General features: G+C 43.7%; 1 protein-coding gene across 1 annotated transcript in view; it reads left to right on the forward strand.

The window, feature by feature from the left end:
- Positions 1–9885, forward strand: part of PKHD1L1 (PKHD1 like 1) — a 361418-nt gene extending 351533 nt beyond the window's left edge. The window contains exon 79 of the mRNA XM_069622133.1: positions 5269–9885. The gene's annotated coding sequence lies outside the window, so the exon portion shown is untranslated. The remainder of the gene's footprint in view (positions 1–5268) is intronic.
- The last annotated feature ends 12098 nt before the right edge of the window (positions 9886–21983 follow it).

Raw genomic sequence — 21983 nt, forward strand, 5'->3', positions numbered from 1 at the left:
AGACAGCTCATTTGAGGGGCCATTTCCAGCTCACTTTGGAGTGTGCTCTTGTTGTGATATGAAATCTTGCAAAGGATCATTGGAAGCAGTGGATGGTCCTCTATGCTGAGCAGGCCTCATGCAGATGTAAATGGAGCTCAAGCTGCTGCAGAGTCTTTTCTTCATCTTCATTAAGTGTGGCAAATCTGTAATGAATATGTTTCACAGTGGCTCTTACTTCCTCCGACCCCCACAGTGTGTGCTTTGATTGGATCTATGTGAAAGTCCAAAGTACCGAATGTATTATATGTGTTACCCCATTTTACTGCATATACACGTGGGAGGACCCCCACAACACTCCCCCGATTCACCTAAACCTTTTTTATTATCTTAACCCTTATACTATATATATATATAGTATATGTAAAATGTCTCGATATTCGGTATTTTGGGCTTCCCAATGATGGGCGAGTTATTTTGGTGTGATACCCTTTGATTGACATCTGATATGAGTTGATGACATCACCCAGAGCTTTCATCTATGGATGGATGGATTAGGAGAGTGGGGACTATGCCGATTTAGTGTCACAAGCCTGGTGATGAGCACTGTAGTAAATTTTTGCTACTATTTTTCTCTATCTCAGCAATCAGCTGTGGTCGACAGGTGTGGTTAGTTCCTCGAGATCTTACTGGAGTGAAACTTTATTAGCACCTGGTGGAGTGGCGCCAGCCAATCAGGAGGCTATGAACGTGGAATTGCACTACTAATATATAACCACATTCTTTTCCAGCCTTCAGCACCACTCCTACACTCTCCCATTTTATTGTTGTTGCCATGAACGTGTCCCTGCTCCCTTCCTTTGTCTTTGACTCCTCCCACCTTCTTTACCAAGTCTCTGCAGCACAGTGACTTCTTTTAAGATATGCAGCCCTGTACCAAAAGCCCATCATTATGAACTTATTGTCCTGGTAGTAGATACATCTTCAGATATAAGAAATACCTGAGTTATGGTATGGTGGATGGAATTTCTTCAGCTGCGAAAGGATTATGTGTAATCTCCCCAGACAGGTTAGCCTTGCTAGCAAGACTGGGGCATTGGTATTGCCTCTCTTTGTTCCTTTGTGAGGGCAGGTAACACCTTCCTGTTATGTCTTCGACCCCAGTTAACAGATCAGACTCCACACAGTGAGTTATGTTGCCACTGACATATCTTCATTAGTCTTCACAAGTAATTACAGAGAAACAGCAACAAACCTCTTCATCCCCTTGCTTCTCTCCTGCTCCCGAAAACTGCTCTCCCTTCTTCTTCCACATTCCACATTCTCCTTTCTAAGTTCCTTGATCTCATAATACTCACACGCCATCAGATATGGCATACCTAACGCCTCCCTCCCTTCCACTCAAAGAGCAATTGTCACAAGAACCTAAACTAACTCTCACCCGCTCTCGCTTCTCCTCCTCACCACAACCATTCTTTCCTTATTCCACACATCTACGCCCATGACATGCACAGAGGACATCACATGTAGAGTAGAAACGATGGAAAGCAGCCACCTACATAGGGTAGCACAGCTCACTGCAGTTCCCATTTCAATTCCATCCGTGAAAAGTGGATTTTTAAATACATTCAATTTCAGAGGTTTGTCCAAGGCCTTTGTTTAGAGCAGGTGTCTAGTTTCTCAAAGTAAAGGGATACAATTATATAATACAATGGTGACAAGAACTAACTGTTAGGCAGAATTGCATGCAGTACCCTTGGGGACCACCACATACAATTAGGACTACAGGTGTAAGCAAAACCAACCTTTGGTATAAGTCTGTACTACACAGTTTGTGGTAGCGAGCTGAGCAGCCAGGCTTATCACAAGAGGGAATGTGAGCAGTAAAAGAGGTTACACAGAGGTCTTACAATCACAGTGGTTCAAGTAGACACTTACTCTCAAGGTTTCTTGGTAAAAGACTTATTCATTTATTACACAGTCATTTAGAAAACATTCACTAGAAGGAGGCAACTTAATATCATACACAAATACACTTCAGTAACAAACCAATATGTTTCTAAGTAAATTAGGCTCCCCTGAAAAAGGAGCAAAATGGCATTTCAGTCACTTTAAATAGGAGGACAAAGGCACAAGTTAATAGAATAGATCACAAATACTTTCTTAGGCAGTGCAAATAGTTTCAGTTCACTAGAGGGCTCGATTCAGTTCAATAGGCCTAGGCCAAAGTCAGTGAGCTAGTGTCTTGGATAGGAAAGAGCAGTTCTTGTAGTAAACGGTCAAGTCTTTTCCAAAGTTCACAGAAGTAGTTTGTACGAAAAAGAATCATATGTTGGGTCACAAGCTGATTATACCTGCAAGTTGGGAAAGTTTCACGAACTTTCACCGTAAGAGGTAAGTTCTCTCAATCGGGTTGGCACAGTACCTTAATATGAAGAAAAGGATGCAGCGGAAGACGTTGGTTCCTGACAGTTCCTGCAGATCTTGCTGTTCCTGAGCCTGAGTCATGGGGACAAGAGGGAGGACGTCGGGGGGCTCCTGCACTGCGCGGGGATGGGTCAAACACGCTGGCAAAATGGAAGATCTTTGGTTCGAGTAGCTGTCGTCAAGCACACAAGCTGGTGTCCTTCCCCCTGGTTAATCCTAACCAGCTCCGAGAATGGTATTCAGGTGGCTTACGAGTTGATCGGGCCCACCAACTCAAAGGAAGAAGTTGTCTTTGAAGGGGCTTCTCTGTCGAGATGAACTTGGCAATTCGGACCTGCAGCAGGGCTTCACCGGGCAAACCAACGGTCCAGGAGTTGCAGCAGACGTCCTCTTCCAGCTCGTCTTCGGTTCTTTCTTTCCAGTGGTCGACTCTGCTTTCCAGTGCAAAAAACTCACCTTTTAAACAGTTTTCTCCCTTTCATTCCAGCCTAGCTGCCACTCACCCAGCAGGGTGGCTGTCCTTGCCGGACAGTCAGCCAGCCAATCACACCATTTGGGTCTCTTAGGAGACTAAGCACAGGGAGTTTCGGGCACCTCCCTCACTTCCTGCCCACCCCAGACGCTCAGACGCCAGAGGCGGTCTTCAGTCCTGAAGCCTGCCAAAGGCATAGAAACAAACGGACCAAACCTAGTTTGGCATGCAGAGACAAACACTAGAAGGACCTTTCCAAAAAGAAATGGCGAAAAAAGAAGACCGGGTCCTGTTTAAAAAAAGGGGCTTAAGGCGCCATCTTGAAAAACATGGCTCCACAATTTTTAGCTACCAGTGTTCACGGTCGGTAAAAATCATGGTAGTTTGTTGTAAAACCACTGCCACCAGCCATTTCAATAGAAAAGGGTAGCATTTGACTGCTACCTGTGTTTCTAGACACAGGGGATACTAGGTAACCCCTGCAGCACTCTATACGAAGATAGTGTGTGCTGGGTCTAGGAATTTAAAAAGACTAGTAAAGTCATTTTAACTTTACATTCTCTGGGAAACAGTAGTTTATCCCAGAGAAGGTATTTAAATCTTCGGGAAGTCTAAAAAGACATCCCTGTGTCACTGCCCTGAGGGTGCTGTGTGACACACATGAAAAGATGCCTATAGAGTGATCTTAAAACTCCATAATCAAAGAACACAAGAGTAAAACACACATCAAAATATATGAAAGAGTGGGAAAAAGGCTCACACTCTTTCCAGGTAAAACAATCAAGTCCTCAAAATCCAGCATAGTTGCTGGGGTTCTCTAAGGTGAAGGGAATTAGCACATTTATGAGAATTCTCCCTAACACTAACAAATAATATAATTTTGTTTATTCTTCCTAGAATACATCAGAGATTTGTTTTTGGAGACTGATCACGTCTGATGATGATGATGATGTACAGCTGACACCGCGCTAGTGACATACAGCAGTCTTAGCTCAGCTCAGTGCTACATACAATTGTATTTTCTGTTTCTGAATGAGTACAAAGCTGGCGTACTTTTAGTGTACTTGCCAATTAATCCCAGCATCATTGTTAACTCCAAACTCTCTTTTGTGATGAAAAATGCCAATTTGCAAAACCGTGGAACACCCATTTTTCATGGGTACCATTATGTAAGCAGGACCTCCTTGGGAGAATGTTATAGAAATGGAAGGCTACTCAGTAGAAGGCAGTAGAAGGCAGCTTGGTTAATTTTGAGCTGAAACCCTATGCCAATATTTCTGCTCTCTTGAAACAGTTGCCCTGGCTCCCACCGCAGCCCAGAGTGGACACAAAGATCCCATGAATAACCCATGAAACCATGTGCGGCACGGTTTTTTCTATCTACACATTGTACATTTAGGCCTTAAGACCAGCTGCTTGATACTGAGTGGTGTTCCAAACTTTAGGCTTCAGCACTTGAGACGGGGGGAGGGGTCCTTGTCAGTCTACAGATCCTAGCAGTGAAACATTCTATTCTGCCATGAATCAAGGAACCACCTAGCTGGCATGAACAAGGCTCTTTAATTCCTGAGGACATTCATATCTCACATGCATGACCACTAGGCCTTCATGCACCAACCATGCCAACAATGAACTGTGGCAACATGCATCTCGAAGCAGTCCCCAGAAACATGTAGCTTCAGCAAAGATGCCCTCACAATCACCTAACAATTGACCAAACTCCTATGGATAGCAGACATTACATCATGGGCCACCTTGCCCCCTGATGACATCACAGGAAGTGACATGACAAGGCCATTGACCTGATGATGGGCCATAATGCCATTATCTCAACAACCTTTGCTGGAACCTTGAACTGGGTGTGCATTTATAGGCACAGACACAGAAAAGGTGCACACAACCTGGTACTAACACTAGCAAACAGAGAGGCCCTTCTTACATTCAGGGGGTCTGCAGCCTGATAGTCGGAACCACAGGGGTGGGAAAGCAACCCGCACGGATGCAAGCAACAATTTATGTTTATCCAGATTACAGATTTGGGATTAATATTTAAGCATAGAGATTATGTCTTCATTGAATGAGTAGTTATTTTTCTTTCGATGGAATCAATGCTTTGAATGTGTGGTTGTATTGGGTTGTAGTCAGTATAAGCCCTATTAGTTCTCTGGTTGGTGCGTTGGTGCCATCAGTAAAACTTTGCATTAGGTTGGATATTGTATTGTTCGGTTTAAACTTGCGAAAGATGAAACTGGCTCTATATTTTGGAAAGAGCTCTTTCAGTGCTGCAGCTGCCTAACACATGTATTTATATTGCATGACTTAAATGGAGATGGTCACCAGTGGAATGTATAGTTCTTCCTGCCTGAAAATAAATGATCTTTCTGTTTCAGTTTCTCAGGTTTCAGGCATGAGCCTGTGCACTCAAGTGCAATCTGAACACAGGAAATCCCAGCAAGAAGAAATATGCACTGATCAATAGTGTGTAAATGTGCAAACATCTGTGGATTGTGCATCGGTTGAAGCACCACCTTGAATTCAAGAATGTCAGACTTCTACGGTTCGACTTAGAGGAAATCCCCTCAATAGCAGTCATTGTGCCTCAACCAACTGTTTGATCAAATGTGACACTCTGCCCAAAGGAAGATCTGTTTTCAAAGATTCCATTGTCAGTAATTTATGCTTTCTCAGACAAGCAAAGGGTAGTGTGCCACCCACCTCATGCTTCTCCGTAGTGCCTTTTCCGCTGCTCTGGAATTGGTTTCCCTTCACGCATGGCCAGCGAGACGAAGGGATCCACAGGATATCTGCTTTTCCAAGTCCATAACGTCTCAGGCCCAGTCTAGGTTAGAGGTGACACTCTTGTGTGTTTCTGTGAAGACTATTCCGGGGGGGCAGGGGGAGGGGTTCAATCTGAAATGTGCACGCTGTCCCGATATGGAATAAGCATTTAGGCACACATGTACTGTGTACTCGAATAATTTACTAACATCTGGAAACTGTTTCCATTATTGCAAAGAATGTTTTATTCTAGAAGTTCTCCTTCCTGGACATATGTTTGCTAAAGTTTCAAAGTCCAGCAGCCGGTTGAATCTGTTTTTCTGTCGTCTGGGTGTAATAAAGTCTCTTATTAGTCACACGGGACACACAGACCAGCTGTGGAGACTGATGTTGTTCCAGGTATGCTTTATTGGTACAATATGTACAGTTCCAGTTACTCTCAGGTATTTACAGTAGTCTGGATGACAGGACAAGGACAGGGATAGGTAGTACAGTACACATGAAGGAGAAGACCCACCGGCCATCCACTCACTCCAGCTCAGGCCCCCAACTGACTCACTCAGAACATTCATACACTGATGCACTCAACATTCTCCTGGCTGCATCATACATCACATTCTATTGGCAATCACTCCAGGCCAGTGACAATGTACAAGACTATATATAACATCTCCCTTTCATACCAGATTCAACCATAGCATAATATCTCCCTTTCATACCGGATGTACCCACGCGTGACATCTCCCTTTCATATCAGGTTCATACACACAAACATCATCCTTTCATTCGGGGTGGAGGAAGGTCAGCCAAATACACATCACTCGCCCACTCATGAATCTAAACACAACCAGAATCTCACACAGATGAACTACATGTAACAGATGAGGTGCTCCTGGCAGCACCGGAGGTCTTAAGCTTAAAACTATTACTAAAGGAACAATGGTGAATGCTTAACAGTAACTAATGCAAAAGTGCGCACCATATATATACAGAATGTACATTTGCCGGCAATAAAAAAAGATTTTTCTTTTTTTCTAGGCACAACCCTTGTTCAGTCAGCTGCCCAAACTCTTTCATGGCGCAACCCTTATGCAGTCGGTTGGCCACTTAAGCATCTCACATTAGAGCGTACGCATATAACATATACCTCAAAAAAGAGTATACATACCACCACATTTTTCTTTGTGGCTCTAGTGGAAATTTAAAATTCTCACCTTGCTTCAAATATCTCCAAGACTATTTGATTAGTACACATTAACAGGAATACCCTACACCGCGACCATAAACTACAACACGTGTGTCATGGCCGGGATGGAACACATAACAGTGGGCCACAACATCACACAAACTGAGCAAGACAATGGCCCAAAGTCAATTGCAGGGTATCCAATGTAACTAATGTTTTGTTCAACAACTCTCCAAAGGGTAAATCAGACCCTTAACACCATAACCATAACATACATTATTCAGTATATAAACATTTCTTGGTGATGGTGGAAATTTGAGAAAATAAAAAAAATATTATTATTACTTTGTGCTTAAAAAATTTTAAATACGTTTTTCCATTTATATTGATAAGTGTTGCATAAGTCCATGGTGGCTTTTCCAGATTCATTAAGAAAAAACAAATAAAATAAAGAAAAAAATGTAAATTGTCAGGTTTGCATTATTGCCAAACATACTTCAATCCAAATAATGATGCCAAAGGAAGGGGTTTCCCGTAGCTTATTTCACAAATATGCTGCTTGCTCACATTGTGACTTTAGTTCTGTTGATGTATATAATAATAAAGAAAATGTCTTGCAAAATGTTCCTTTCAGCGCCCCAAACTAAAGCTTTGTTAAGGTACGCACACGGCAGCAAGTGTTTGCTCCATTAATCCATCTTAACATGAAGAAACGAAACTGACACGTATCACTTCCTTTCATTGTTCGTTCCGCATTCCATGGATCACCATCACCCAGTGAATGCTAACATACGTCATCATTCACTCGAAGGGCTGGAGGAGGACAGACCTCACTGGGCCTGTGCTGTCAACCGTCCTTTCACGGAGCATTTTTTGAAATACAGGCAGGATGTTGGGTAAAATCAAGCTGCAACTTTATCCATATTCATTCCAGATGGGAGGTATTTGTTTAATACACGCAAAAAACCTGGCATATAAAATGTCTTTCATTACGGGCTGCGCACTTCTTTTATGTATACATTTCCACAGTTAATATTATGAGTGAACGGAGCTCTGGCGCCACCCGGTGGTTTGGAGGATGTATAGAGTGGTCAATGAAACTGTAAAACACTCTATGAAGTTACAGCATTTCATTGACAAACGCCGCCCCCCAACTCCTCCGTTGACAGTTATCTTTTTAGTTATTAATTTGAACGGGGCTCCTGCAAAAGGCCAATCCTCAGCTAGCAGGGCCCTTTTGTCCCCACTAAGATCTCTGGGGCATATTCTTCCTTTTAGTGCACATTTATATGAGGGAACTCAGGGGAAATTATTGGATGCTGGGGACCTCCCTCCCAGAGTCCAGTGGCACATTATACATTTTCAACACTGGAGCTGAGCAGGATGTTTATTTTAGAGTCTTTGGGGGAACGGTGGGTCACTCTTAAGCTGCTTTCCCCCCACAGCTCTCCTTACTGTACATTTTTGTAGCTGCAGCTCCTAAGTTGCACTTTGTCCTTTTAAGTTGCATTTCTCCATATTCCTGGGTTCTTTAACTCTCGTCGCCAATGTAATAAAGTCTCTTATTAGTCACACGGGACACACAGACCAGCTGTGGAGACTGATGTTGTTCCAGGTATGCTTTATTGGTACAATAAGTACAGTTCCAGTTACTCTTAGGTATATACTGTAGATGGATGACAGGACATGGACAGGGATGGGTAGTACAGTACACATGAAGGAGAACACCCACCGGCCATCCACTCACTCCAGCTCAGGCCCCCAACTGACTCACTCAGAACATTCATACACTGATGCACTCAACATTCTCCTGGCTGCATCGTACATCACATTCTATTGGCAATCACTCCAGGCCAGTGACAATGTACAAGACTATATATAACACTGGGTAACAATTAGATTTCATATAAGCAAGACATCTAAAGAGTAGGTGTCATCACTCCCTCTTTTGCTTATTTGCGCATGTTAAGAGAGATAGAATACCATGGAAAACAGGACCCTTCCATTCCATCGTTTCTAAAACACATTGATCATTTTCACTCATCCGTTCATCCCATTATCTCTCTTTTCTGCAAGGCCCTCTCTGATGACCCCAATCGCCATCTATGACATACAATGCGTGGATGACGTTTTGTTACACTCGCCGCCAGCATCTGTTTGATGCCACCTGAATAGTAGAATGGTCAATTAATCTAAAGTCAAGATATGGATACAGTATGCAGTGTGCAGTGTTCTGTTTTACCCTCTGATCTGTTTAGAATATATATTGATGGAGCTGTCCCCAATTACTCAGTGCTTTGAAAGAACACATGTAATGCAATGTGTTCATGATAGCACATTCTTTCCATCCCATAGTGTTGACCTTTGTTAAAATAGAACAAAGTTGCATGTCTAGGAAATAAGCAGCAGAATAAGCCAGAGTGGTGCTCTGTAGAATGTCCTTCTTTCGCATGGTCATCGTTTTCTGAAGTTTCTTTTAGCCAACGTACAAAATTCAGCTAATGAAATTGGGTCGACAACACTGTTTTGTTTTTTTCCGATTTGTTCATTGTTGTGACATGGACACGCATGTTTAAGTAAGAAGTGGCAAAATCCCAGGGTGCACAGTGACTCAATCGTCTTGCCAACTCAGTGGTTGTGACAGCACAACAGGTGTAACCAGTGGCGGCCACGCAAATAAGATCCTCGTTCCAGTGGTGACTTCCAGGGTAAAACCTGGTGCAGTGTCTGGCGGAGCAGGAGAAGCTCATCCCTCCAGACCAACATGACATCTTAGGAGTTCAAAATTGAGGAGTACACATCACGAAATGCAATTAAAAGGCATGGTGGAAACTGTTGTTTAAAAGCGCTTGAGAAGTGAATAGCTGGTCCTAGAATTGTAAAATCATCACCTGTCTAAAAAAATCAGTTTAAAAAATAAAGCAAATGTTCATTGGTGAAATGTAATACTGATGCTTTACTTATTGTTTTGACTGAAATATGCTTAACATAAAGTTAATGCAAAACAAAATTATTGAGAAATAAATCAACATTTGTTAATTCAGTCTGTGCGTTTTCTTCCTGTCTCCTAACAGCCAGAGCAATTGTTATAATTTTATTTTTTTTATATATATAAGTGCGAGATCGAGATTCGACCCTGTGTTGCTGTGTTGTTTTGTTTCCAAGATGAACGCATTGCCCCTGAGCTATCCTTCCTCACAAACAAGATTGTGTCTTGTGACCAGAACTACAACCCAAGCTGGCAAGTTGGCCAAAAGATATCCCTATAAGCTATCAAATGAGGTTGAGTGTCAACGCCCACATACACAATGTTGGACACGTTTTCAATGTAACAAACAAGAGCAGTGATTATATGGGTTTCCAGGGCATGAAACCACTGAGTGATCCCTTCCCAGGATTCCTCCTAGAGTAGCTGGATGGATTACCAATAAGAGTGGAAATGACACGGGGACGCAGCAGGATTTCATTTTAAAGGCAAATTTTGTAAAAGGACCAGTGATAGCTCTACTGCCATCCTTATCACCACTGCTAATCACATTGCCCTTCACATTCATGTCATGCTTGTGATATGTTCATGGAATGGTAATGGTTGTATACTAATTGACCTTTTCACAATTGACCTCAGGAAAATTTACCTCAGGAGAATTGACCTAATTTAAAAGGTCAATTTGGACATATATGCGGGGGTAAGCCCTCCGCAACCCCCAACCAATTCAAAAAACCTGCAACCCCCCACCCAATCCCCTTATATTATTTATAATCCAAAACCAACCCAATACATATATAAAAGAATTAAATAACTTAAATAATATAAAGATCAATTGTGCAGAAGGTCAATTAGGACCACTATAATTAGGTCAATTAGGACAAAAGGTCAATTGTAAAAGGTCAATTTGGGTAATACCATGGTAATATGGTAAAATGATTATCCCACAAACCGAATCATTCATTCCCACCACAGACCGTCATGATTCATGACCAGAAGTATGAGCAACACATTTAACAAGAAAGCCACCACTTTACACACTGTGGGAAAGTAGCCACAAAACGGGAGAGTGGGTGCCCAATATCTCGGATACATTTGTTGGCTTACATTTGCAGGCCGAGCTTAGGGATCAGCACCGTTGAGCATTGCCTCTGGTTATCAGTGCTACAGATGAAATATGTCAAGTTTACCAGTGGAAACTAGGGTGTTCATTGCTGTGCAGTGGAGGCATTCAATAGGGCAGTGGGATTGTTCACACCTGTGACATTACTTCATGTGGATCATTAAATGAAAAAAGGCGTTGGCCGCCATGGTGGGGCAACTAAGAAAAGACTGTCAAGTTGATTGCAAGACAGGTTTGCATGATGGCTCCCACACTGTAATCAGTATGTTTAGATGATCTAAATGAGTGCTTGTATACTGTGGGGACTGATTACTCAGGAATAGGGACAACTTTTTTCCCATTCTCATGTTTCCAGATGAAGAAATGTTGGCAAGGATGGATAACTTGTTTGCTAGGCTTACCCCCATGGTGGGTTATTTTGCAGCAAAGGATTTGGTCATTATTGTTGTTAAGATTATATCTAACCTGGTTAGAAATGGATGCATGGCATGCACACTTATCTAGTGAGGAAGCGCCCATTTATAAGTGGTTCAAGTTTTCGACTACTTGAAATGAGGTTTGAGCCTCAGGAAGATGAGCGCCCAAGTCTGTAGGGGCGATGGAGTGGGAGTCGCTACATTCAGTCGTTGTTAAACAACGTCTTATCTTCTTACTGTTGCTGTACTTCTGTGTTAACCTGGGAACTTAAGAAGCTTCCTCTCGGGGTCTAATTGCCCGGGCAGCCAAAGCAAACAGCAGACAGAACTAAGGGCAGGAGTAAATATCTTTCTGTATATAATTCTTTGCCCACTGTGAGCCCCTGTTAACCACTGGGTGCCACATACATGACACATACACAGCACTCAACATCAAACAACATAGATAGCAAACTCCATCACACAGTTCAACTGTGGCCACTATTTACACACACATACATTCTCCTCAAGCGGCACACATCCACAAAATCACTTACTAGCCACACTTAGAGAGGCTCAGCTTCACCTCACTGATGATGCCCAACAAGGCTGAAACACGTGTATGGGGTTGCTGATGGTAATCTTGTTCAGAGAGGAATTGCCATAGCATTTCGGTGCTGGACTGCCCTTGTGGGCGGGACAAAGACTGATATGCAAATGGATATTTCCCATCTGTGAAGGTACAGTGAGCAAAAAGCAATGGCTGCGAACTCTCAATGTGGTTAATAACCACTGAACAGGTTATCATGCCTTGTTCTTTCGAGAGAGGGGCGCCTGCTACCTTTTTTGTATTTTTGAAACGAACTTGGGGTTGGTCACCCCAGGTTACCTGGGGGCAACCCGATGTTGACTCCCTGCTCTCTGTGCTTAGAGAGGCTCAGCTTCACCTCACTGATGATGCCCAACAAGGCTGAAACACGTGTATGGGGTTGCTGATGGTACTCTTGTTCAGAGAGGAATTGCCATAGCATTTCAGTGCTGGACTGCCCTTGTGGGCGGCACAAAGACTGATATGCAAATGGATATTTCCCATCTGTGAAGGTACAGTGAGCAAAAAGCAATGGCTGCGAACTCTCAATGTGGTTAATAACCACTGAACAGGTTATCATGCCTTGTTCTTTCGAGAGAGGGGCGCCTGCTACCTTTTTTGTATTTTTGAAAGGAACTTGGGGTTGGTCACCCTAGGTTACCTGGGGGCAACCAGACGTGGACTCCCTGCTCACTGTGCTTAGAGAGGCTCAGCTTCACCTCACTGATGATGCCCAACAAGGCTGAAACACATGTATGGGGTTGCTGATGGTACTCTTGTTCAGAGAGGAATTGCCATAGCATTTCGGTGCTGGACTGCCCTTGTGGGCGGGACAAAGACTGATATGCAAATGGATATTTCCCATCTGTGAAGGTACAGTGAGCAAAAAGCAATGGCTGCGAACTCTCAATGTGGCTAATAACCACTGAACAGGTTATCATACCTTGTTCTTTCGAGAGAGGGGCGCCTGCTACCTTTTTTGTACTAGCCACACAAACCCTTGTCATGTACGTTCTCACAGAGACATGGTTGAAACCACCGCACATGTCTGTCATCCCTTACATGCTCCCCCACACTATCTTAAAGCAGGAGGTGGCTTTGCCATCATTTACAAAGACTCACTTGCACTTAGAAACCCCCTCACCCACCATACACATCCTTTGAGGCTCTCTCTATTGGTTGCTCCTCTATATTACACACACATACACACACACATGCAACATTCATTGACATAATTTACCGCCCCAACACACAATCCCAACTTCCCCACTGAATGGTCTGACTTTGCCACTAACAATCATACCATCCCTTACACCAACATTTACCATGACGATTTTAATGCAGTTAGTTCCCATCCAGACAGCAATCCCACACTGAACAGTATCCTCGCCTCACAGGGTGCGTCCTCCCACAACACTTCATCTTCCCCACAAACATAGATGGCCACAATCCTGAACTTCTAAATTCAACCAAAAATCTAATCTCTGCGAATAATCGAATCTGGGTATTGTGGTCATGCACCAATCTCCTTCACACCCTGCCACACAACATCCCCCTACCTGCCACACATCCCTGAATACCCAGCCAGACAACTCAAATACAGTACAGACTCAGCCGTAGCAACACTCATATCATGCCCCTCTTCCCATCACGCCCATCACTCCATACTCCTCAACAATTACACCATGAGCCATGCACTAAAAAAGAGCCCTCCTTAAAACACAATAAACTCACAACCACCACCACAAACCATGGTCAACAATTCCATCCTCTCAATTAAGCAGGAAGACAAGTGTCTTGGAACATCCTTACAAAATATACCCTCACCAAGACACCCCTCAAATACTACCGCTGCAAATACAAAATGGCCATTTGGAATGCATAAGCAGCCCACTAAATCAGACAACTCCAATCTAGCACCAATCACAAACGGAAGCCTATCCACCTCAGTATGCAACTTGCTAATGGACTACTTCAACTGTAAATACAGAACATTAGACAAACCCTCCCCTCTGTAGACCCACTTCCAACCCCTACTCCAAATCCATCCAACACATGGGACACATGCCACACCATCAACCAAGACACCCTGATCACCTTCACAGCCAAACTAAAACCAGCACACTTACTGAAGTATTCATACCCACTTTAAGCCACATCATCACCCAGAATCTGCACTGGGTTAACACCATCAACTCCTGTCTCAAAAAAGGTACATTCTCCTCCACACTCAAAACAGGACACATCTAACCCCTCCTCAAGAAACCATTCCTTGACCTCAGTATCCCAGAAAACCACCATCCGATCACTATCCTGCCATACCTCACCAGAAACATGGAATGCTTCATCACAAGCCAACTCCAACAACAAATCACCACAAACAACCTCCTCAACTCCTTCCAATCAGGATTCCGGCCCGCCGCAACTCTTCACATACTGGATGACTTCCACAACATCACTGATAAAGAACAGGCAGCCCGCCTCGTACTTCTGAAGCTCTTCCCAGCCTTCGATATCATGGACTACATCATTCTCCTAAACATCCTATTCCACATGATGAAACTCTCAGGTAATGTTCTCGACTGTTTCACCACCTTCCTCTCTGCCAGGACAAATTTTGCCTCTATGCCTCACTATCGCTCCAACCCCACCAAAGAAAGGTATGGGGTTCCGAAAGGAATATATATGTTGAATCCCTCTGGTACACCCTTAGCAACCAAAACATCCATTCCAGCAATATGCAGATCACACACAAATATACTTAATCTCGTCCCTCTCACAATTCCACACCTTCAAAACTGTTTCTCCATCACCATATTGATGGCCACTCACTTCCTCAAACTCAGCTCATCTAAAACAGAATACCTTCTTATCTGCCCCCAAGCACAAACCCAACCTCACCCCCCCTGAATCAAAGAACTCATCACAGACAACCCACCGATATCCTGCTCGACACGTCCATAGGCTTCCAATTAGCAACAGAACGCCCTCACTCAAAAACAATAAAAGTGGTAAAAAGCCATGGGCATGACAATCAAGAAATGTAATAAATATAAATGGTAAAGGGTATGATGAATATTGCTCACATTCAGCAAATTAAATCATAACCACATATAACAAGTGAAAGAAATTGAAGCAACAAAAGAAGTACATACATCGTTACTGTGCTAACTGTTAAATGACTCCAATCAAGCAGTCCCACTAAGTCAGTGCCTTGTCTGGGATTGCTCAAGGGAAGCCCTTATTTATATATTTTTATGTCCAGTTCGTGTACTCTGGATGACAACCCTTATATAACACCCCTCTCTTAGAATCCCCCTGACCTCACTGAGCCAAGAAGTAAGTTTGTTTTGCAAATTTAAAAGGTTTATTTGAGAATCAAACAATATAGATATATTTCACACTTTTATAATACATTAATAATTGATATCACACTTCTGAATATGAGCAGTAATCAGCAATAGGTAATCCTACAATAGCAGAGTTCTGGTGACTTATGACTAGGAACAGGGGAATAAGGTATCAGAGAATGCTTTATGGTTTCAAGGAGATGCAAAGATGAATAAAAAGCAGTACAGAAATAAACTTGATATGATTTCAGCAAAAGATAATGTGATCACTTTTTCTTTGACAATTCACTCCCCCCCTATGCAATGTAAGGAGATGGAAGTAACACACACAATTCTCAGAAATACACACAAATGCAATACAAAGTTCCAGTTCCCCCCAGCGAGCTTAGAGGAAAACAGGTATGATTTTAAACACAGGCAAAATCCTTTAAATGTGGTATGCAATGAAGTGAAAAATATGCTAAAATGATTTTAATTCCCTCTAGAGGTTCAGGGTGGGTGACAGCTACTTTGTATAAGTTCAGGATCACTTTAGCAATGCTCTATGGATGATTATCAGGTTGCAAACGAATTTCAGCAAAGGAAAGCAAGACGCTGCTATTTTGACAAGTGAAGAAATTGAGCCAAATCGCAAATTGCGGCAATTTTTCTGAGTGCGTCGAGCGCGATTACGGAAAAACTATAATTTTGACAAACGTTTCAAGAGATACCGACGATTTAGTGAAGGTAGATTTTCAGAAATGAAATTTTAAAGTTCAGAATGACAGATGACAGTTTTGCAGCTTTGAATCAAAAGAAGGGACACAATTTCTATGATGCAGTTCTCAATAGGTTAAAATAGTTTGAATTAGATTATTTCAAACTAAGAGATTGGGTTTTGAATAGTCCTGGCTGAGTACTTGCACTATAATTTTGAAAGGAATGGGCCTCTGTCCCCGATCTGGTCCAGTTTGGACTGGACTCATGACGGTTCTGCTCACAGCGGTCTGGTCTCTGGTTCTGGCAAAAGCTCTTGGCACTGCACGGTGATCTGGTCTATCTGGATAATTCTGCCTTCTGGGTCTGCTACCGGTTCTGGCAAAAGTTCTTGTCTCTGGAGATTGATGGATTTGAAGTCTGGAGTCTCTGGATGTGAAGTCGTCTGTCAGCGTGCTCCGCAAGGAAATGGAAATTGAAAGTCCCTACCTGGCTTCCAGTGGCTCTTTTTATGTGTTTTGAAAATGGGTGGGTCGGCTAATTCTGCATGCCCAACCCTCTCAAGATTTGATAGATCAAAGGATTCTTTGGTCCCTGATTTGAGAAAGGATAGTGTGTCAGAGTGATGTCAGCCATTTACGATCTATTGAAGAAACGCCCCTTTGCTTTTACCTTAGAAATCATTTTTCATAACTGCACATATTTCCCAGATACACAGTTGTTTGACATGTTACATGTACATATTACAGATTACTTATGGTCCATGCTTGTTCAACTCTGATCTTCCTAAGAGCTTGCATTCAAAAATGACAACTTATTTTCATTTTTAGTTGATTTACCAATACCGGACGTTTACCAAAAATGGCACACATGTACACCGCCTTTCTACCCATATTCCATTAAATTTTCGTTTTTCTAGCGTGAACCCCGTGTCTGCAATCTCCATAATTCATGGGGTTTTGCCTCAGAACATCGTACGGAATTGAGTTTAGACTCAAATTGTAGTTACAATTTCCATTTTAAGGATCTCCAAATTGTACATTCCTGTCATCTGGTTACAATTAGTTATCAGTGTTTTTTAAAACATATATTTGCCTTCAATTCAATTCACTTCAGTGTTTGGGTCGGCCCCCAGAAACTTGGGAGTCAGGGATCACATGTCTCCTCTGCCAGGCAGAGCTCTGTTTACAGTCAACACCCACATTAACATACCCCATTCAATTGCAAGAGTCTACCGTGTCGGCTGAGGTCAGCAGGCCACAGGGCCACTCTGCATTTGGTTAGCATGTCCATGTGATCTCCTGGCTTCTTGTGTGGAGTTCTGAGGTGAGAAGGTTTCCCAGCCTCTTGGACTGTTAATTGAATCAGCCTGTCTTCTGGGAACCGGGAGATGTTCATGAATTTTGATTAACCAAAGACTTTGAACTTTCCAGCTGGCTCAGGATCCTTTGGCATCTCCTGAGGTACAGTTCTACTGTCAGAGTTTAGACCGCTAGCGCCGGCTTGTGTCCAAAGCGGGTACTGCACCCATTTTTTTAGGAGTTGTCTTGAATTTGACAGGAGTATTTTGCTTGACAGCTCTAATCCTTGCTGCCATTGTTTTGATGGGCATACTTACAGTAGAGTGGTGATGTGGAACCCCCCACAAGAAGGTTGAATCTTTAGAGTGGTCTTGTGCCCATGATTTTAGCAACTTGTTGACATCAATTAAAAACGGATTTTTAACTCATTGAAATGGACATTTTGAGTTTGCACTTCAGAGAAACAGCAGTGATTTCAAGGCGCTTTTGATCTAACAGGCACTGCTATTTTTCCTTAGGCACCACCTTTCACCCCTGGCGCTTCCGGTCCATCACGCTTGCACTGGTGGGTGGCAGGTTAGGCGACCATTTTGGTGTGCGCAAAACTGCGCAGTTCTCCTGGTTCTGGGATAGAATGACGGGTGGCGACAGCTCAATCCCCACATCTACCCAATCTATTGATTTAGTTTTGTTCTGGGCTAGAATGATGGGCGGCGACCGCTCATCCCCACATCTACCCAGTCTATTGATTTAGTTTTGTTCTGGGATAGAATGATGGGCGGCGACAGCTCATCCCCACATGTACCCAGTCTATTGATTCAGTTTTTGTTGTCACCTAATAATTCAACATGGGTCAAAACCCTTGACATAACTAATACCTAGACAAAAGAATGTATGGTTTGTATCAGAAGAATTGGTTCAATATGTACATGTGTTATACAAACAAAATCACGATACAGCCGACAGGATATTTGCAATACATGTGAATAATGCATTTAATAAGAACATGATTTGATTGGAACTTCGACTCAAGTAACTTGAGTTTTGGCTATGGGTCAATGAGGTCATTGTGGATCCCAGCCTTCATCAGGACGGCAATCTTTACTGCTGGTTATTTTCCTTGTGAATCAATTTAGACAAATGTGTTTTAGGGTTCCAAAATGGATACTCATTTATTTTCCTGGCTTAACCGTTACAGTGGCTGCTGTCTCCCAGCTTCTCCGAATACTCCTCACACCAAGTCTAACTGAAAAGGGGCCAGCTCAGAGCAACTTCAAAGTGTCCAGAGCCTGTTGCATGGTAGCCCTCTGATGGATTGTGTGTCATGGCTCTAGATGTGAGTGGAATGATCCCTAGGCTTCACAATCAACCCCAACCTATCTTTCACATGCCACATAGCTGCTGTCACCAAACATTCAACCTACAACTGCAGCCTCTCCTCAAGATAAGACACATCCTTCCCCCTGATGACTTCTGCGCCGCACTCCATGCACAATTTTTGTGCACGCTGGACTATGGAATCACTATCCTGACAGGACATCCTAACTGCAACCTCGCCCCCTGCAAGCCATAAAGAGCACAGCAGCAATACTCATCCTGTGCCTACCAAAACACCCACATATCACCCCAGCTCTCTCCCAGCTCCAGTGGCTCCACGTACCCCAGTGAATCACTTTGAAAGAACTCTGCAACATATACAAGGCCATTCACCTCAAATCCTCATCCTACCTTCACTACAGACTAAAACCTGTCACCCACACAAACACCAGAAAAGCCAATCAAAATCCCCAACACATTCCGCTACACTCATAATAATAATAATAATAATAATAATAATAATAATAATAATAATAATAATAATTTAGCATTTATATAGTGCTACGAACCCTCGGGCATCTGAGCGCTGCTCATTATTACCCACGGTATGTGGTGCTCATTTATCGACCTTGGAAGGATAAAAGGCACTCAACTCGCTGTGCTATCGATCGGCTACCCATGAAAGTAACATTCACACACAAAAACAAGCCTTCACCCAGTAGACACAGAGAGCCTGGAGTGCCCTACCACTCCACATCTGCACTGTACCCTCCATCATCAATTTCAGAAAATGCTGCAAACCATACACCCTTTTCCACACCTAATTGTGCCAGACCTATCCTGATCTTTCTATCATGTCCTGAAAATTCTATAACTTGTTTTCACCTTCTCCCTTTCCAGCTTTGTAAGATGCCCCAAGACCCTTGATAGGGCCAGCAATGGACACACATTAAAATAAAATACATTCACAATTCTCTTTGCTGGATGTTGATTGATGCACTGATGCCCTTCTAGAATTATATATTTTAGTTGAGGGTAAGTGTCCCAAACCACAAAAAGTGATTTGGATCTATAAAAACATTTCAGGGGTCAAACAATCTGTGGTGGACCACCACATTCCATTCAGTCTTCTTCCTGAGTGAATCTCATGATGGGAATTCAATTGAAGCTCCAGACATCATACTAAGGCTTCCTGTATCTCAAGCTTAGGCCACTGAGCTTTGGTGTTAAAGTCTAATGAGCTTAATCCCTCCCCCCCAGAGCATTTTTGGGGAGCAGGGACGATTGTCTCAGGGCCACAAGAGGTTTTGGATAAGGCAGAGACATAAGAGCGTGTTGTGGGTTCCTGGGGAGGCTATTGCGGGAGGGAACATAAAAGCTGGATTAGCGGTAGATATTCATTGGTTTAGGCATAGATTGCACTGGCAGTGAAACGCCATTTTAGAAACCAGCAGCCATTCTAAATTGAGGCCTAGCGCCACGCAGCAGCAAGGGCATTAGGCCCAGGCCCAAAACATAGAAATTAGTGTGTGCATGCAGGTTCAGGTTGTAGTGTAGGCAGCCGGGTAGAAGGCCAAATCTTTGGAGACTCATAAACCTCTCATTGTCTCACACTATTAGTACATGTATCCCAGAAGGACTGTGCCCTGCAAGGCCATGAGGGGGCATAGAGCTCTCTGTGAAAAATTATACCACGTGGAGGAGGTTGAGAGCCTCCAACTTCACTAGTCCAAATCTTAAGTTATAGTGGCCAGACACCCCCTCCCCAGAGACCCCAGTATTCCAGTGTACCGGTCAACCTCAGACTACCAACCATAACACTGTTAGTGTACCCATATATCAAGAAAATCACAGCAGTAAGGAGAGTTACCCCCACCTGGGGTCCCTGTGATTTGTGCTGTGAGGTGCCAGTGGGGAAAGTAACACATTTAAACCCGGGGTGGGAAGATTTGGGACAGTGCTGACATGTCTGGGATCGTGCAGGGGTTTCCATAGTTATCATGACCTCGAAAGTAGCCTCTGCACCCATTTCTGCAGTACCACGTCCACATTAGGCCACAGGATGTACTGATTTGTGTTGGTAATACCATTTAGTAGCTTTGCGCCTGATGATGTACAGAGAAGAACCCCACGTGGAATAAGATGAGCAGGAGAAGCTGGAACCAATGGCCTGGCATCCCTTATGGAGCAGGCAGTATATGTATAGGGTCACACCAACCAGCTCTGGAAATTGTTACTTATGTGATACACATCACTTGTGATGACATCAACGTTTAAAACCTTGATGTCTGCCTTGAATTCTTCAGTACACTCCGTGTTAGCAAAGTTTGTTGCTGGCAAGTATTTTCCTTTTGTGAGATTGAGGGGCCGATTCATGGAACAAATGTGTGCTGAAAATCTCAGCGCAAGGTGGCGCAAGCTGGAGCAAGCGTAAAAAAGCAAGCGCACGCACATGCGTGAGATTCAAGGAAGGGCCTGCGCGTGTTTTCCCCTGGATGTGCGCCAAATCCGTGCATGGCGCACACGGGCACACACGTCATTGCAACATCCCGAACGCTATGCACGACGCGCACAGGGAGAGCGCACAACGTTGGCACACACACCAAAAAGGGGGTAGGATACTGGGCGTAACACGCAGAATGGGGAACAACGCGTGAAAAAGAAGGCGTAACTGTGGAAGTACTGCAGGGAAATAGACGGAACGCCCACACGCACGTGAACAACACGTATTCATGGAATCGAATACGGGAAACACGCGCACGCTAAAAAACGTGCACAGGCATCAACACGTCCGCCACATGAAGGCAGGTGTAAGCGTCCCTGCGCACAGTATAAAAGTGCGCACAAACAACAAACACGTATATACAGCTACAATGAATGTACCATTTGTCGCAGCAGTGATTGTGGGACACTGCAGGAGGAGGAGAATAGCCAGGGCCCACATTTTTTCCCCTCGGACCAGCCTTTTTGGGATGCCTTATGACCAGGTCCATGGCAGGTATAGGTTTCCACCTCGTATCATCCTAGACCTGGTCAGGGAGTGGGAAGATGACCTTACATCCCCCACCCTGTGCTCCCAATCATTGAGCCCCTTGGAGAAGGTGCTCAATGTCCTGCATTTTTTGGCCACTGGGTCATTTCAGCGGACTACTGCCATAGTGGGGGGGTCTCACAGGCCACGCAGTCACGCTGCCTACACCAGGTGTTGGCAATCATGACTGCGCGCCCATCAGTCCGCAGGCACATATACATGCCCAGAACACCCGCAGAAAGGCAGGCCGTGGTCCAGGACTTTTCCAGGGTGGCACACTTCCCCAAAGTGCTTGGTGCCATAGATTGCACCCATGTGGCCCTACGTCCACCTAGGGCCACTGAGCACATCTA

The sequence above is a fragment of the Ambystoma mexicanum genome, chromosome 5q, assembly GCF_040938575.1.
Source record: "Ambystoma mexicanum isolate Mex_15411 chromosome 5q, UKY_AmexF1_1, whole genome shotgun sequence".
Classification (NCBI taxonomy): domain Eukaryota; kingdom Metazoa; phylum Chordata; class Amphibia; order Caudata; family Ambystomatidae; genus Ambystoma; species Ambystoma mexicanum.